Here is a 20,360-nt window from a genome sequence, read left to right as displayed (position 1 = left end):
AGACATCGGTCTGATTGGCTCAGCATGACACACAGCTAACTGCACAGTGGCCCTCCCCTGTCACACAGGCAACAAACTGAACAGTGCAGCAGCCACTTTCTCACTAGTGGCACAGGAGTCCATTTGACAGGCCTCCCCACTGGACTTTAATTCCTCGAGTGCTCTACTCTTCCTCGCTAGGTACACTGGTCTTGGCTTAATCTCCCCTTCTTATAGTGCCTTTCCAGACACTAAGGCCCTCATTATGAACATGGCGGTAAACCCCGTTCCCCGCCGTGGCAATGATGAATAGAATACCGCCATTGGCGGTGAACAGAAACCCGCCATACAAAGATGCAAAAATCTGAATCCACCAAAATTTTCACAGCCACCAGTCACCGCCAGGACATTGTCAGCAGAAATGCTGGACGTCTCACCTCGCCACCGCCAAGCACACAAACTCCTCGCCCTCCAAATAATGATGCACAAATCACCACGGAGGTCAGTGGAAGTCAAACGACCATTGGCGGTACAGACTACCACGGCCAGCAATGGAACCCAACAGTAAGAATTGCACACATTGGCAATTTTGAAACCCACACACCTGACACACATCCACAACACTATAAAACACTCACAGACACACCCTACACCAATAGGACGACTGAGATAGAGAACACCACAAGCAGACACTGAACGCCATAATACACGAATCACACACCCAACCACACAACAGCACCCTCAACTAGATCCACACAACACACCACTCACAACACACACCATGGCACCCCTCAAGCACCCACACTTCACAGAAAGGGAGCTAAGGACCCTGGTGGATGAGATACTGAAGGTCGAACCACAATTATTCAGGGCACAAGTCCAGCACACACCCATCGCCATGAAGATGGAGTTATGGTAGACAATAGTGAAAAAGGTCAATGCAGTGGGACACCATCCACGCACGAGGGATGACATCCATAAGAGATGGAATGACCTGGGCGGTCCAGAAGACTGAGTGAGGACCTCCACCAACACTACCCGACCACACTGACTGGGAGGAAAAGGTACTGGCCATCCTGCACCCTGAGGGCCTCACTGGAGGAATGGACTTGTGTAAGTCATGTACAATCACCCCTTATCCACCACACCTGTAATGCATGCATCATACCACCCCTTCAACATCCACCAGGACCACTACACCACCCGGGCCAAATCCATCAACAGGCCCACATACCTCAACCTGTGCACAGCCACCCACCCCTGCAAGGAATCACAAAGGCACTACACCACCCACAATGCACAACCACATCCTAAGCAAAATGCAATGGCAACCTTACAAAGGCATCATGCATGGACAAAAAGTAGAAAGCCAGCACAAAATAGCCCAGCCCTGTGCCACCCATCAGAATATGCAACTGTAACAGACATGTTCATCCCCCCAACAGGCACCACCACCCATGCCACTGTGACGGACAAGGAGTGGCATTGCCCCACATGGAGACAGAGGAACCACCCAGGACACTGGAGAGGGAACCCTGGACAGTGAGGAATGCCCTGCCCCCTCACACAGTCCTGTGCTGTCACCATCCAGCAGCCCCTCCCAGGACACCACTGACACCCCTACCACCCAGCCACCAACATCAGGTCAGGGCAGCCGGCCCCCCACCTGTGTATCCAGGCCACAGACTGGTGGAACACAATGACAGAGGTCACAGTCACCCCCTACCAACAGGAAGGAAGACAACAACCCCAGTATAAGTGGTACCACCAGACCTGTGCAAGGGACACAGGCACAGGGGGTTAAGCCCAGTGGAGGGCATCAGTGGCCCAGGGGGAGGCCACAGGATGGATGCTGCAGCCCAGGACATGATCTCTGAGGAGTGAGAGGCTGCAGAGAGCCCAAGAACAAGAGACCATGGAGCAGTGGAAACTGCACAATGCCACCATAGCAGGTGCGCTGCTGCACCTTGTCCCGACCCAGCCTGAGACCCTCACAGACCAGGAAGCCCCTACTACAGGCCAAGATACAGACTGGCCAACAACAGCAGCAGCAGCAACTGGACTTGTGCCACCATCCCAGGACACACAGGAGACCTGCACCTCAACCCATACAGGCCAACACCAGGCACCCAAATGGTCCCTCCCCTCTGAGAAGTGACTCTGACAAGAAATGTCCTCCAAATGTGCCACTAAATCACCGTCCACAGCGTGCAATAACAATCCCAAAAACTTCACATCACAGATGGACTTATTACCACTGCCAACAATCGCTGGGACCAGATAATCAATATGGACATCCACCAGTAGCCCACTCCCATTACTGTAAAGAGCACCAGGGCATCCCTGACACCAAATTAAACACCTGTACACCAATGTAAATGTCCCTGTCATTATGCTGAATGAAAATGAAGTGTGCATGCAATTGTCTCTGAAATCATGTATTCATATCTTAAAAGCAGCAATAGCACCCCACGCATAACATGTGGTTGTGCCAACAGAATTGTCAAACAAGTTGTCCATGATGTCACATGTCCCATCCAAACCTAGTCACAGTGACAATGTCTATAGACCCAACACCCCCATAGAGGATAAGGCATACTGACAGTATGCTGCACAGACAGCAACAGCTTCAAATAGTACCACTTAGTTACTGGAAGTACAGTTGGATCAGTTGGTTCCTGGAGTGTACATCTTCCCCCTCCTCATAATCACCATCACTCTCCTCCCCTCTCTGAGGAAGCTGGTCTGGATATACAGCACCCTCCTCCTCCAAAAGGGGAATCGATTTCCTCACAGCCACGCTGTACAGCACACAGCAGACCACCACTATTCTACACACCTTTTCAGGCTCATAGGCCAGGGATCCCCCAGAGATGTGGGGGCAATGGAATCTAGCCTTCAGGATACCTATTGTGCACTCTATTACCCTCCTAGTACGTCCATAGGCCTCATTGTAATTCCTCTCTGCATCTGTCCTAGGATTCCTCACTGGTGTCAGGAGCCAATGCATGTTGGGGTAGCCGGAATTACCTGAAAAAGGGAAGGGGGCAAAACAGGACTGTCGGAGCATTTTGGCAGTGGCTTATCCGGACCTGGATGGGCACTTGAAGGCTGCATAGCAGACAGAAGGGGGTGAGTACAGAAACCATTGTATGCCTCCTTGATGGATGTGTGAGTTGGCTGTGGTATGTATGCTGTCTAGTGGCAGGGACTCTGACTGATGTCCTTTTACATAATGGCCCCCGTGGGGAGTTGGGTTGTAAGGGTCAGGTTGCAGTACTTCAGGTCCTTCAGTGATGTAAGGAATGGCTGTACAGCAGGGTTGTGGCCACTAGACAGTGGTAGGTGCTGCATGGTAGAATATTTGCAGGGTGGGTGTAAGTGTGAACCTGATATGTACCTCCATTCAGCTATTAACAAGTGCCTCTCCTGTTTTGTCTACCCATCCCTGTTCTCTTCTGTTATCTGTGTACATCAACATCATCTGGCGAGGGAACTGAGGCACCTGCGAGTGGGGATCCAGCGGCCCACGGTTTCACGGAGGCAGAGTCGAGCAACGCCAAGGGGACCAGTGGGTTGGAGGACGAGGGGAGTACCACGGGGGAGGTAATTCCCACTGGAGGTAGTGACTCTGATACCTCCTCCGATGTGAGCTCCCTGGCGGTGGCAGACCCTAGTGGGCCCACCCATTCTGTGTCATCTTCCACCACTCCCATACCATCGACACCCTCCCATTTGCTCCCCACTGAGTTGCCCGTGCCCGCTCACCCAGAAGGGTGGCCGATCCTTCGCCCCAGGTACCTCATCCCATGCCACAGTCAGCCCTGCTGTCCTCACGGAGGAGGCTATTGACCTCCTGAGGAACATCTCTGTAGGGCAGACAACCATCATCAATGCCATCCAGGAGCTAGCCTCAGAGGTGCAGCAGACCAATGCCTACCTTGATGGCATTTATGGTGTGTGTCTGGCCTACATATCTCTATTCAGGCTCTGGCCTCCTCTTTGACGGCAGCCAGTGACTGTGGTCGTTCCGTTCCCCCTCCAACTACCTCTACCCCTTCCAGCAAAACCCACTCCCTTCACCCGTTCCAAGCACACATTCTGACAGCCATGCACACTCCTCAACACACAAGAAACACACTGCAAAACACAAGCACCACACTTCCCACCACAGGCATACACACAACCAACATACAAAGGCACACACAACAACATCCACCTCCCCCAGTGTGTCCACCTCTTCCGCCTCCCTGTCTGTCACCTCTACATGCAGTCACAGGCACTGCACCCTCATTCACTGTTGCTGACCCCATTCTTGCAGTCATCACAAAATCAGACATCCATTCATGCACCCCAGACATCACACATGCACTCACCACAACGACTTTAGTTGACACGTGCAGCACACTCACTAAACTTGCAGACACACAGAGAACATACATTTACACTGGCTGCCTGACTTGTCCCCCTGTGTCCACTCCCCTCCTCCCAAGACACTCAAACACTCCAAGACACCCACCCAACACACATTCACCACACCTCAGCATACTGTATAGTCACCTGCATCCATGTCACGCACACCTACACCTGTCACAACTACTCCCTCTACCTCCACTCCCACACCTTCCTCCAGGTCCACCCTGATTGCCCCTAAAAAACGTTTCCTAACCTGTGTTGACCTATTTGAACCCACTGGCTTGCCCTGTCTTGTCCCTAAACGTGCCCACCTCCTCGCCCTGTCCACTCCACCCACATCTCAGCCCGCCCCATCCACCCTTCCCATTCCTGTGCTACTTCACCTGTGAGCAAGAAACACCATGCTGGCCCAGGAACATCTGCTGCACCCCAGTCGCAGGCCGCTCCACCATCTTCTGAAACCAAACCCAAGCCACCTCCACCTCCCAAACGTAAAGCCAAGCCCCCCTCCCAGTCGTAAGTCCCCACCACCCTCTGCACCTGTTCCCTGACGTGCCTGGATGCCCCATTGTTGCCCCTATGAGGTGGAGTACCTTTGCACTTGTGGGAGTCAAGTTGGGGACATTTGAGCCCATCGGACTTCGTAGTACGGACTGGCCATTGGCCTTCTGTCAGAATTCTGTTGCTCATGGAGCTTCATTAAAGTTAGTGTGGCCAGTATTAGTTTTGGCACACTCAGGATCCGTGGTTCATCGTTTCTGTGTGTGGGGGTGTTGTGCACATTTGTGTACTTTGGGCAGGTTTCATTTGCCTTGTGTCGGGTAAGTACATCTTGCTGTCGGGTGTATGGCTTGTGCTGTTGTGAGGGGTTGTGGGTGCGTTGCGGGGAGGGTGGAGTGGGTGGGTATGTAACTGTGCCCTTTCTTCCCTTGTTTAGTAGATTGTGGTACTTACAGTTGTCGTCTTCGTCGGCGGTCTCGGTCGTGGAGGTATATGGCAAGGAGCAGGACTGGCATGATTTGCAACTCTCTATCCATGTCTACATTGACATGTTGTGTGTGCCTCCGGTGAGTGTTTCCTTTTATTTGGTTCGTTTCCGCCTGGCTTTGCGTGGCGGTGGTTCCCGCTCCGGAACTGATGGCGGTCTAGTGCTTCATTATTTGATGGGTGGGTAGGACCTTTCTGTCGGCCTTTTGGGCAGCATCTGCTGTCGTTGTCGGCACTCCTCTGCTGGTAGTGAGTGGTTTTCAGGCTGCCTGTTTTTCAGGTGGTTCTTTATTCAGCGGTCCAGACTGCCTGACTGTTGGTGGCAGTTACCGCCACCGCCGGCAGAGCGGTGTTTAATGCCATGTTCATAATCAGGGCCTAAATGTGATTCAGGATCTGAGTATTTGAAGTTTAATATTGGAGCTCTGCTTCTTTTGAAGTGCTCACTCCTCTCCTCCCTAATGAAAAGCAGTCTGCCACAGTGGGAGTATCTCCAAAGCTGATAGTCTCACAACACGAGACATGGGAGTGATTTGAGTTTGCACCTGGATGTCAGCCACAGTGACAGACGAATCAAAAAGATAACCTAGGACCCCCAAACCTAATATTTATGGTTCTCTCATCAGCCCCATCTCCTTTATGAGATTTCCCCCGGTCCCTTCCTTGGGAATTCCCACTGAATCAAATAGAACCCTTTGAAGTGTACAGGGGAGGACTGATCCTCCCCAGTGTGTGTCCCAACCAGCTTACAGGAATGCAGCAATACACAAATATGTCTGAGGGGATCTCTACTGTTTCTCTGTGCTTCAACATGCATGCCTGCATCTCCCAAAATGGAAGTTTAGGCCCTCCATGTATTGTACCATTCACAGGTGCACAAACACCCATTGCATGTACACAGCATACATGCACTACACATTATTTTATTCTCTATGTACTGTACCATTCAGAGGCATACATAGATATAAAACTTTTTCATATGTGTGTAAAGTCCAGCAATGTATTCTTTATGTATTGTATCACTCAGAGACACACCTAAACCCAGCACACGCATTTATCCTGCATGCTCTGCACAGCACTACATCCTTGTAGTACTATACCACTCATAGGTACATCGAGCATCTGCGTACAACAGGCATGCACTACTCAGTGTTTCACTTCCCTGTATTCCACCCTTCCCAGGAACACATACACTCAGTGCAGGTACACCACGTCTACACTGCATACCACATCACACCACTCTAATGTAAGCCAAGGTTGAGCACATAGGAGCATAACTTTTAAAGTGAGTGAACCTGTAGGCCTCATTGCAGTGGTACAGGTAAAATGACTTGTTCACTCCTACCGATAATTACTCAGCATCCTGACATCACCACACTTGTGCTACTTAACTCCTTGTGAAGGTAGTAATCTTCCACCACTACCAGGATAGCAGTTTGGGCTCCCCTCCTGGGCAAACAAGACCACAAACAATGAGACTGATCTATGTCATAGTGCACACATATGATCCTTGTTTGCTTATGGGGATTTGGACTTCAGTACTGTCGGGACCTCAGGACATAAGTGCATGCCCATTACTATGTAGAGGGCTTTTTAGTCCCTGGACTACTGTATTACAAGACTCTCGTCGTTTTTTTATGTGTCTTGATTTGAGCATTTTTCATACATTGATTTGTTTACATGAAAAAGTGTTGCATTGAATAAAATGAAAAAATGCAGGTGTAGTCTCATATAGGAGAAACCCACAACTGGCTCCGTGCTCGATCAAAGCCGCAGTCAGAATGCTAGCCCTTCAAAACCCACTCCAATGTGCCAGAAGTCAGAACTCCATAGAATATTAAACAACAACATTCTCATTCTCAATCATCATCCCTATGCATCTTGTGGCACAGCACGAGAAGCACTGTTGATTTATAAGTAAACACCAATTAACATCACATGAATATAGATAACACCATCCCTACCCTTATATGAAACAAAAAAAATCCATTTAATGAGTATAATTATAAGTAATATTCCTTGAATCTTGCAGGTCAGAAAACATTTCAACAAATTCTTGATCTTTGTACAGAGTTAATGACAAAATCGTTTGCTGATACACACAAGAAAGTTCTGAAACAGCAATGGATGTAGCTTCAGAACTTGAATGTGAACAGGAAGGTTAATTATTAATGTTAATAGGACTCATTGACTCATTACCTGACTGAGTTACAGGTAAATATTCTTCAAATATTCTTCAAACCTCTTCAAAACTCTACTTCAAACCAACAACCCGCATCTGTGTGCTCATCATGCATAAGTGTTCCTTTCTCTTTTACCTCCTGAATTATCTTTGCCTCCTCTGGTAATGTCTTGACCAGGATTCTTCTGCTCCACCATTCCTTTCACTCCAAACGTATGACACCCTTGGAGACTGGAAGGAAGTTTAAAATTAGACTCCTTTTTTTCACCCTGTTGGGTTTTTAAATAAGCATCCAGTCTCCATTTCTGAAATTAACATCTTTGGCGAGGGGTTTCTTGTCAAGTACTCTTCCATGGCAAGTTGTTTCATCTTGTGTTTCCATCCGTCCCAATCAGGACACAAAGCACTTCTAGGTGATCTGTTGTACAGCAGTTTAAACAGGTATATCCCGGTCACACTATCAGGAGTCACTAAGTAGTTCCATAGTTCTTTTTTACAAACTTCTCCATTTGAACTCCAGCTGACAAAACTGTCTGTACCTCTTCCTTTAAAAATCTGTTGACTCGCTGAACTAGGCAATTGGAGTTGGGCAAATATATTACTACTTGAAGATGTTTAATTTGATAACTCTCAAGGGCATGTCTCATTTCAGGTGATTTAAAATGTGTCTCATTGGTTGTGACTATTTCTCTGCGTTGTCCCCGAATGTCAAATATGTTCTCTAAAAAATTCATAACAGCATGAGTGTCAGTTGTGAGTATAAAGTTATAATAGAACCATTTAGATTTATAGTCTACTAACACAGTCAAATATTTTTTTGCTACTCTGTAGCAGATCAAATGGTCCAGCAAAATCCCTGGCAACTTTAACCAATAGAACTTCAGGCAATGGAATTCCATGTAACTTGGTTTTTTATGTTTTCCAATATTCATCTGATCCTAGGCACATGCCATACTCAGAAACTCATTTGTTAATCTGAGCATACATGCCTGGCTACTGATAGAAGTGCTTCAGACTATGTACAGTAGCAGTTACACCTAGATGACATTCATGTGAAGTAGCAAACAAAGACTTTCTTAAAGACAGGTGGGATGAGCATATCATGTCTCCACAAAAAACATAAACAATAGAACGCTCATCTGAAACCAATGCAAAAGGCTTTAAATTTGATTCTAGATTTCTTTCCATAGGACAGCAATTCTGCACACACTTGATCACACCTTACAATGAAGCATTCTTGTCCAACCATTCTATTTTAGAAATTACACAACTTTGCTCAGTGCTGCTATCACCAACCAGAGCTACCACACAGTCAACAGCATCCACCAAAACTTCCATTCCACTAACTTCCTAGGGAATTCAAGAGAGACAGTCCACTCTAGAGATCTTGCCTCCTGGAAGATACTTGATACAAAAGTTGTATTCTTGCAGTCTTGATAGAATTCTCACTAATCTAGCTGAAACCTTTCCTGTCCCGTTACCATCAAGCATACATATCAATAGTTGTGATCAGTGAAAATATGGAATTGTGTCCCATACAAAAAGATTCTGAATTTTTTAACAGCCCAGAAACACACTAATGCTTCCCATTCTATGGTGTAGTAAGTGAACAGGAAGCAAATACAATGGTGTGCTCTTTACTGCGCACCCACTGAGTTAGCATGGCACCCAAACCTAGTTGGCTGGCATCAACCATTAACCCCTTCGCTGCCAGGCCTTTTCCCCTCCTGTGCCAAACCTTTTTTTTGGCTGTTTTGAGCAGTTTGCACTTAGGCCCTCATAACTTTTTGTCAACATAAGCTACCATGCTAAATTTGCATTCTTTTTTTTCCAACATCTGAGGGGTTCTAGAGGTACCCAGAGTTTGTGAGTTCCCCTGGAGAAGAACTAGAAATTAGGCAAAATACAGCCAAAATTTTGTTTTTTAAAAGAAAATAGAAAAAAGGGCTGCTGAAGAAAGCTTGTGTTTTGCACCCTGAAATTGGCATCAACAAAGAGTTTGCGGTGCTAAAATCACCATCTTCCCAGCGTTCAGGAAAGAGGCAGACTTGAATCAGAAAACCACATTTTTAACACAATTTCAGCATTTTACTGGGACATACCCCATTTTTACTATTTTTGTGTGTTTTCAGCCGCCTTCCAGTTAGTGATAGAAATGGGTATGAAACCAATGCTGGATCCCAGACAGCTAAACATTTCTGAAATATAGACACAATTCTGAATTGGGTCATTGTGTGGATCCCTGAAGATTTTCCTACAGAAAGTAACAGCTAAATTAAAAAAATATATATTGAAATTGAGGTGAAAAAAGATCCATTTCTGTCTATGTTCTCATCTATAACTTTTTCCAGCAGATGTTTGAAAGAAATATACCATTACGTCTGCTGGACTCTTCTGGTTGTGGGTATTTATAGGGCTTGTAGGTTCATCAAGAACCCTAGGTATCCAGAGTCAATAAACAAGCTGCACCTTACAATGGATTTTCATTGTACACAGATATACACCAATTCATTTGGTGAAATATAAAGAGTGAAAGATAGGTATCAAGGAATCCTTTGTATTTCCAAAATGGGCACAAGAAAGGTGTTGAGAAGCAGTGGTTATTTGCACATCTCTTAATTCTGGGGCCCCCATACTAGCATGTGAATTACAGGGCATATCTCAAATAGATGTCTTTTTTACATATTGTCTTACATTTGGAAAGAAAAAATGTAGAGAAAGATAAGGGGCAATAATACTTGGTCTTCTATTCTGTGTTTCCCTAAGTCTCCCAATAAAAATGGTACCTCACTTGCGTGGGTAGGCCTAATGCCCGCTACAAAAAACGCACCATGGACACGTCACATTTTTATATTTAAATCTGATGTGTTTTTTGGAAAGTGCCTAGCTGTGGATTTTGGCCTCTAGCCCAGCCAGCCCCTAGGGAAACCTATCACACCTTTCATTTTTGAAAACTAGACACCTAGGGGAATCCAGGATGGGGTGACATGTGGGCTTTCACCAGGTTCTGATACCCAGAATCCTTTGCAAACCTCACAATTTGGCAAAAAAACTTGTTCCTCACATTTCAGTGATAGAGAGTTCTAGAATCTGAGAGTAGCCACAAATTTTCTTCCATTCAGCACTCCCTCAATTTTCCCAATAAAAATGGTACTTCACTTGTGTGGGTAGGCCTAGTGCCCGCGACACGAAATGCCACATAACACAACATGGACACATCACATTTTCTGAAAGAGAACTGACCTGTTTTTTGCAAAGTACCTAGCTATGGATTTTGGTCTCCAGCTCAGCAGGTACCTAGGAAACATAGCAAACCAGGATATTTCTGAAAACTAGACAGTCAGGAAAATTCAGAATGGGGTGACTTGTGGGGCTCTCACCAGGTTCTATTACCCAGAATCCTTTGCAAACCTTTAAATTTGGCAAAAAACACTTTTTTCTCACATTTCGGTGACAAAATGTTCTGTAATCTGAGAGGAGCCACACATTTCCACCCAGCATTCCCCAAAGTCTCCTGAAAAATATGGTACCTCACTTGTGTGGGTAGGCCTAGTGCCCGCGAAAGGAAATGCCCCAAAATACTACGTGGACACAACAAAAATATAAAATACAAAGCTACCTGTTTTTACGGGGGGCACCAGCGTTTTTGGTCCTGGGCTAAGCAGCTATCTAGGGAACCCTACCAAACCCAGACATTTCTGAAATCTAGACACCCAAGGGAGTCCAGGGAGGAGTGCCTTGCGTGGATCCCCCAGTTTTTTTTCTTACCCAGAATCCTCAGCAAGCCTAACTTTAGCTAAAAAAACACATTTTTACCACATTTCTGTGTGGGATCACTGCACCAGCACAAATTTCCTACAACCCAACTTTCCCCTCAGTCTTCCGATAAAAATGATACCATACTTGTGTAGGTGGACCAAGTCCGTGTGACAGGGAAGAGCCAAAAACATGTTGAAATTGAGGAGGAACCAAAGATGTTCCAAAAGGGCAGTTTTGAAAAAAAAAATTTTTAAGCTGAGAAGTGGGGCAGAATTTTTATCGGTATAGATGAGACAATGCTGGGTGGTAGTAATATTGTGGATTCCTGCAGATTCTGGAAGGTTCTGTCACACAAATGTGGGAAAAATGTGTGATTTCAAGCAAAGTTGGAGGTTTCCAGGGCACTGTGGGTAAGGAAATGGTGCGGGTGTATGTGAAGCACACCACCCTGGATTCACCCAAATGTTTAGTTTTCAGATGTGTCTAGGTCTCGTAGATTTTTCTACACAGCAGCATCCCAAAGTCCAAAAAGTGCAGCCCCCACCATTCTAAGTGGAACAATTTTGAGAATTAGACAAGCTCTCATGGCCCAAATGTAAAACCAAAACCCAAAATGTCCTCCTGCTTGCCGTTGGGATAAGATCTTTTTGTGTGTGTGGGGGGAAGCTGAAAGACTGTTTTATTGGGGTGGGGCATAACCGTGCCCATACTGGTTGGTAGCCACCACCCCACTAATTTCTTCTTTTTTTTTAAATCCCCGGCATCTAGTAGGCTTTCTGGCCCCCGGGGAGTAGATCAGGGCTAATTGCCCCATCTGCCCACCGGTGGGCAGAACAACTTTGTCCCCATTTATTTAGGGTAGGGGTATGGCCTCACCCTCTTTGTTTAACAAAAAATCTTCCCCGGTGTCTAGTTGGATTTCTGCCCCCCTTAGGGGCAGATGAGCCTTCTAAAAATAGTCTGATCTGACCACAAGGGGGGCAGAAATGGCCAACAGTAATGTGCCCACATGGGGAGTGACCCTTGTCCATGGGGCTGCTCCCCCAAATAAAACACACACACTAATCCCTGGTGCCTAACTGGTTTCTGCTCCACTGGGGGCAGATTGGCCTAATAGAAATAGGCCGATCTGCCCCCAAGGGGGGGCAGAAATGGACTAAAATAGATTTGCGCCCCAGGGGAGTGACCCTTGCATAAGGGGTCGCTCCTCATCTGTAAAAAATAAAAAAAAGTAAAAAATCCCTGGTGCCTAGTGGTTTCTGCCCCCGAGGGGGGCATATTGGCCTAATTAAAATAGGCTGATCACCCCCCATGGGGGGCAGAAATGGCCTAAAATAAATGTGTCCCCCAGGGGAGTGACCCTTGCCTAAGGGGTTGCTCCCCATCTGTAGAAAACAAAAAACCCTGGGTTTTAGTGGTTTCTGCCCACGTGGGAGCAGATCCGCCTAATTAAAATAGGTTGATCTGCCCCCAAGGGAACAGGAATGAACTTATGAGAATTTACCACCCAAGGTAGTGACCCCTCTAAAAAATATATTTTTAAATTATCCCTTGTGTCTAGTGGCTAGAAATAGGTTGATCTGCCCCCTGTGGGCACAAAAGGCCTCATAAATAATTGCCCCCCAGGGGAGCGACTCTTGCTCAATGGGTCGCTCCCCTTCATTGTTTATGTAAAAAAGACAAAAAATCCCTGGTGTCTAGAGGGCATTTCTGCAGTCTGATCGTTGTACAATCGGGCTGCTGAAATGCTCAGAAAAACATGAAAGGAAAGGAAAGGCCTTTCCTTTCCTTTCAAGTCTCTCTGCTGTCCCCAACCCCCCAATCAGAATAGAAATGCTTTCATTTCTCTTCCGATTGCTTTGGAAGCTGAGCTTCCTGCGTAATGGGGGGACCTCTGATTAGGTCAGCAAGTGATCATGTGCTGATGTCATCAGACGCCACTGGGGAGGTTGAAGGGGAAATGATTCCCCTTCCATCCCTGCCCGGGGGGGGGGCGGTTGGGAGGCCCATGGGCTGGTTGCAAGATGAGCTGGTTAGGTCCTCGGCACATGAACGTAGTTACCCGAGACGTAACCAGACAACAAACTGGCTACTGCTTGGTTTTCTCTGTAAAATACAAATCTCTTTCCCCTTGTAGTCCTGAAAGGTTTTAACACTACTGGCTATTAAACAGGCCTTTCAGTTGTTGCAGTTATAAAAGCCAGTGGATCCCTTATCCAGCCAGTTTCTTGTTGGTTGTGTGGTAAAATGACTCTTCACATGTATTTTATCGAAGGTGATCTTCAGTACGTTACTTGTGGTCTTGTGCCTATTATTGGTGCAATATCGTGATCACTCCTCAATATGTTCAAATGTTTTTTTTAATTTCTTTGCTCTCTTTGCTATAGGTAAGTATTAGGTAAGGACCTTCCTTTTCTGTCTGCAGAGTGATTGATGTTCAATAAATTAGAATTTGTTGGCGTTTTTGCCTCTCGCTTTCTTAGTTCCTAGTTCGATATGAGTTCTGGGGTATTGTCTCCGCAGAAATCGTTGTTTCACATTTTTGAATTATTTTTCCATCTCACTATCATTTGAACAGTTTCTTCTACTTCTTAAAAATTCCTTGTATGGGATGCTTTTAAGTAGTGGTTTGATTAGACGTCACTACCATCAGGCACACAACATCAGTATGGAAGTAGCGGGGCCACTAGTTAGGTCAGAGAATTCACAAATATGTCTCAGATTTGCAATTAATGGGTACTTGCTGAAAGTAAGTGATTTGTAATTAATGGTGTAGTGTTTGAGAACATGTTGTCTCCTCGGTTGACATCATAACTGTAATAATTACATGGACTTATCTGAGGCTTTGTGATACTCAAGGAATCAAGGATACAGGATTTTACCCAGCACAACATCTAATCTACACTTAGCCAACACTGCTTAAACAATCACACTAAGAATTCTGTTGATATTGATGTGTGTACAGTTTGTTGTTCAACAAGATCGGATACAATCACTCAACGATATCATTTCAAAAGCACTGGAAATGTTGAGTGTTATTGCAAATAACATTGTGTCATGCATTAGTTGATAGTGGATTCAGCTTAGCTTAAGAATATGTTATGTGCTTATAACCATCATGTTACAAAGAAATTTTTTGTATTTATATTATCTGTTTCTTTTGGTTTTTAGATAAACTACGAAGTTCAGAAGGCCTCATTATGGGCAAAACTGACTCTCCACTATTTAATGAGAATAGTAGAAGGACTCAATGACTGTGAGCAAGACTTGGTGGTTGCTGAAACATTCTCATAGAGAGATTCGATTGGGACCTTTTTAGAGTGCGGCAAATTACTTTTGCTACAATTGTTGTTTTGATGGTGATCTCCTCTCACCAGCACCGGCAGCTGAGTACACAGAGCAAACGTTTGTTCAGACTGTTGCATCATATATCTATATATCTATATAACTATATAACTATATAAATATATATATATATATATACTGTATATATATACATACATATATAAAAATCATGTAATATCATTGTAGTCCATTCTCATTGTTCTGACAAAAACTATCAATTGTTTCCTTACTGTCACTTTGTGTCTGAACTACCTTGCCCTGGATCCATTTAAATATCTGTTAGGTATGTGCACGCTAGTCATGACACATACCCCACCTAGAGACATTACATTATGAAGGCTATTGTGATATGGGTTTCCACAAGGCGTTAGCCCCCTTGAATCTAAAATTGACACCTTTATTTAATGTACACGTCCTGACTTGGGTAGTATTGTGGGTGTGTCTGCTAAAAACACTAAGGCCCATATTCATACCCTGTTTGCGCTGAATTTTAATCAGTTTTTACTGCAAATTCAGCACAACCTTACTCCATATCTATATTTTGATGCTAGACATATCTAGCGTCAAAATATTGAAGTTTGCACCATTTTTTGGATGCATGAAACTACCTTGCGTGAATAAGATGCAAGATGGGCATTCCCATCCAAATAATGGTGCTAGCCCCATATTTATTCCCTGAGCTAAAATGATGCACTGGTGGGAGGAGGGGCTAAATAATGGTGCAAAGCTTGATTTGCACCATTATTTCACACCTGGGTCAGACTAGAAGTTAGGGGACCTGAGGACCCATTTCCATGGTTAAACACCATATAATGGGTCAATAGGTGCCCTCCCCAAGCCCCAGGAACACTTCCACCCCTACCAGAGGGACACCAGAGGATGGTGGACCCCATCCCAGGTAAGTAGGGTAACTATTTTTTAATGTATCTTTTGCCATTGGGGGCCCTAACTTGGGGCCCCTGCATGGCACAGGGTGCAATGGCCATTCCCAGAGGACTCTTGTCCCCTGTGCTGGCCATTGGGGTGGTGGTTATGACTCGAGCCTTTTTTAAGACAGGAGTCATGTTTATGGTGGTTGTGCACCAGGAAATAGCGCTAGTCTGGTTAGAGGCATTATTTTGCCTTGAACCAGACTAGTGTCATTTTCTGACGCACACCCCCCTCCTTCCATACCTCCACCCTCACCTGGCTACGGTCTCCTTCTCAGACCCTAGCCAAAGTTTACTGCCGCCTTGCGCTGTTCCTTTAATTTGGCACCCAGTTTAATTTGGCACCCAGTAATGGTGCAAGCCAGCGCTATCCTTTTTGCCGCAAAACTGCATTTGAGAAGTTTTGGAGCAAAAAGTATAAATCTGGGCCTAAACGTCTCTGGAACTGGTTCACGAATTATGATGATTGTACCTGCTCACAATACAATATGTTAAAGTGAATGAGAACTAAGTATTTACGAAATGTTTTGATATGCGCAAACTGCCTTCAGCAATGATGGTATTCTTCATCTATGAGAGGACTCAGAGGGTACCAGAGAGTGTTTAGTTTGTAAAAAAAAAATGTTAGTGGTCCAAAGGTTTTTCCTAGAAATCTGCTTCAGGCACTTCCAAATGATGAAGTTTTTCAGTATCCAGGTTGCTTAATCTTAATTCTGCCTCTTGCTTCTTTCTTCCACCAGCATACACTTATTTATTTTGTCAGTGTTTCCTCCTTCTTCCTCCTTTTTCTGAATTTCTCTCTTGTCAAAATCTGATGAAGAAAAAAAGTTTTGGGTCTCAAAAATGAGTGCTGGTGTCACTCATCCACAAGCATCAGCACAAAGTATGCACTGGTGTTGGCCTAGTGAAATTTGCATAATGTACTTTTGCATAATTATGTGAAATTACAGAAAATTAGCAAAAGATTACACATAATTACACAAAAGTGATAACATGTCTATTTGTGTCAATCCAGTTTTGCAATGCAAACTGCAATAAAGTGAGTTTTTGAACCTCTGCCAGACGTAAGGTCTCTTTATGGACTATAATTGAGCTCTAACCTTCTTCTGTACTCTTCTGTGACCACATTTTAAAATTAGGCCCAATGCAATGTAGCTGGGGGAAGAGGCTGTGCACAAATTACTCATGAACATGTATGCACAAGCATATGGACATGTATAAACAATGTGTGAGAAAGAGTATTGTGTGACTCAGCCTGGCATCTGCATACAGGTAGCACTTTCACAGATGGAGCCCAGATTATATTGGTTGAAGTCTGCTAAGACTTTAAAATTGACCTGGGAAACCCCCAAAAAATGTCCCTTTGAGTTGTGGCTGGAGTGGTAATCTGCAGTGTAAACTAGTTTACATTTTTGTTAGAAAATGTCCCTTTTTGCACGATCATCCGATGTGTTGCTGACCGGTAATGCTAGCTTTTGAACTCTACAATTGAACACTGCTTTCCTTTCTGCAGTGTTTATTCTTTAACTCCTAAAACATGGTAAGAAGGGCTAATCTAGAATCGGCATAGATACATTTATAGTAAGGCCATAATATAGCTTGTAGGTAAATACACCAATGACATACAGTCAGAATTAAATGTCACCAGTGAACTGCATCACCTATGATGCCATCCACTAGCCTGGAAAAGAAACACATTTAAGCCTACCTGTTGCAGCTTTTACATCTGCAGTTAAATATGTCACAATGATACTTTTTGGCAGAAAGAATTATGATTTTAAATATTAAATAGGTGACATCATTAATAATTAGGTCTTACAACCTGTAAAATATGTGCCCAGGGGTGTAATATTAAGTTGGCAAGAGTGCGACTCTGATTCTCTCTTTAACTGTATGACCTTGATCTATTCTCCCTTTCTGAGCTCACTATTTGCGGTCTCTACAAACTCTCCGGCAGTCAGAGCCTCACAAGTGGGCAGACATCTCAAAGCCGACTCTTTGGCAACCCGTGCCCTCCTTTTAAAATAAGGCCGACTTCGGTGTCCACTTCTGAGCTGCTGTGTAAGAGGGTGTGCAAAAGGTACACATAAACATGTATGGACACTTGGGTGCATAGTTGTCCATGTTGAGAAAGACTATTGTTTGACTCACCCTGACATCTGCACGCAGGTAGAACTGTAAAATATTTGACCCAAATTATATTCATAGTTGTCTGCTAAGACACTATAATTCAGAATTTCGGGGCCAGACGTTCTAAATTGCAATTTTGCAATTCCTAAATAGTGACCTCAAAGAAATCTCTATTTAGGAAATGTAAAAATGCTATGTACAAAGATACCGATTTCCTAAGAGTGATTCCTAAAAGTATGAATCGCTATTAGGAAATCACAAATTAAGAAATCCCATGTCATTTGAGACAATCGGCCTGTTTTGCATTTACCAAATAGCGATTTCCTATTTGGAAATCACTATTTGGGATATGTAAAACTAAAGATGGCTTTGGGCAAAAGGCCTCACTTGGTGCACCCCAAAAATAGTGGTGCACATGTAGAGAACACATATGCACAAGGAGTATGTGTGTGCACTATTACACTTTCAAAAAAAGCACTTTAAAAAAAAAATTCACATTGTTACCTTTGACTTCTACAGGGTAGAAATCACAATCTGTTGTTCCTTGAAGGGCTTTGTACATCAGAAAATCCCATTTTGCATTTTTTAATGGCCTGAAATAGTGATTTGGACCGTTATGTAATGCAAAATGGCTTTTTATATCTGGCCCTTAGTGCAAAATGTTAGTGTGTATTTCTGTTAGTTCTGTTTTATTATGTCCCCCACCCCAACCTTAGGGTACCGTTAAAATGCCTGTTTCAGGCCAGCCAGTCTGTGGCTAATGTCCTGCAAAATACCTGACTGCTTTACTATGCAGACTTCCCTGATCACCATTTAAAATGCCTGCCAAAAAAGTGCCATGATTCTGAACTGAACCTTCATAGTGTGTAAATTATTCTACTATGTCATTTCTGAAGGTGCGTAAGGTTTTAACGTTTAAGTGAATCTCAGAAGACAGAGGTCCTATATTTGAAGTTCAAGGAGGACTGGGGAATTAGCCTAAAGCATCCTGGGGAGGTGTGAGTTTTTGGAAGCCCACTGGCATCTGTCTCTCATGCCTTACCAGTAATCTAGGTGAGACCATGTGTCATGTACAGTGGAATAACACATGCCCTCTTAAAAAGTAGGCTCTGAAATGTGCCAAATGTCAACCAACTCCCTTTCATTCGTGATGCCATGCAATTGCTTTGCAGATTGTGGATGGGGCTGCTGAGACATGCCAGATCTATCTGCCTGAATAGCTATCATACATTGAAGTTGCCACCCCGTATTATAGTTTGTAGGTCTTTTGTATGATCTTACAGTGCATTTCTGTGAATATTGTGGGGTCATTGTTATTGGGAACATATACATAAGTTTGAGGGCTTTTATGTCAAGGTGTCCATGGAGTATTATGTAGCATCTCTCAGTGCCTACAGTTACCTTAGATGGCCTCAGAAATACACCCTTTTGCATCAGGATTGCCCACCCATAGACTTAGGATGAGTAGTAGGCCAGATATTGGGGCCTCATTTACAAGAAACTAGCACATTGTGATTGATGCACCAATTTTTATTGTGCTGCCCTGTACCCTCCTAACGACACCATGGAAGCACTGTATTTACTATACAGTGCTCCATGGTGCACAGTGTCCACAACTGCATAACTAATTATGGTGCAGTTGTAGTGTTAAACCTTAGCATTGCTGGATTAGCATAAAAAATGTTAACGCTAGTCCAGCAATACTAAGGGAGCCGCATTGAAAATATCACAGCGTCACTTTAACACATGCCCTGAGCAGGCATTAAAAAAATGATACTGTAATGGCGCAGTGAAATCTGCAAGATTTCACTGAGCCATTACTTTGGGGCTTTTTGTGGGGGAACACCTACCTTGCATACATTATACCTGGCCTAGGTATAATGTGGTGCAAGGCTTTACAAACTGGTACAATGGTACCATTGTGCCAGTTTGTAAATGCAGCTCTGTGTAGGGGACTGTTTGCACCGCCGTAGCATCAAAAACATAACGCAACCTTGACACAAAATTGTTGTATATGAGGCCTTTGTTATCATCCCAGTTCACCTGATGACAAGCCTCTGTGCATTTTCTGAGATGTGTTTCCTTTAGTAGGCCTGTTTCGACTTCATACCTGCTCATATAGGCTATTACCTGGCCCAATTTGCATGGGTCATTTAGGCTGTGAATGTTCCATGTCATTAATTTAAGTGTCCACACTTGTTAAGGGATATGTAGAAGACTGAAGTACATTGCAGTGGGTATTCAGATTTACTTCAGATTGTTAGCTTGCAGGAATGTTTGCTGTGGGTTGCATGCAGGTAAACAGGTGCCTCCCCTCCCAAAGACAAAACCATCAACCTCCCACCTGCATATGTGAAAAAACTAATTACAAGTCATTGGTTGCCTTGACATAGTCATCTTAAGGAATATCTTGTGGTACTGTCTTGAGGTCTCCTCATGCCTGAGTTGATGCAACAACATTTTGGAAAGGGCGTACACTTTTTGCTTATCTTATGGGGAGTAATTTCCTCGGAAATCAGGCTATTAGCTTAGTGCACTGAAGTTTGATGGAGACTGCGAGGGCTGCTCCCACATTTGGCCCATATATGCACGTGGTCCTGAAGTTGCCGCTCACACCCACCACTCACCGATTC

This window comes from Pleurodeles waltl, chromosome 4_2, assembly GCF_031143425.1.
Source record: "Pleurodeles waltl isolate 20211129_DDA chromosome 4_2, aPleWal1.hap1.20221129, whole genome shotgun sequence".
NCBI classification, from domain to species: Eukaryota; Metazoa; Chordata; class Amphibia; order Caudata; family Salamandridae; genus Pleurodeles; species Pleurodeles waltl.
Note: the sequence above shows the minus strand (reverse complement) of the source record.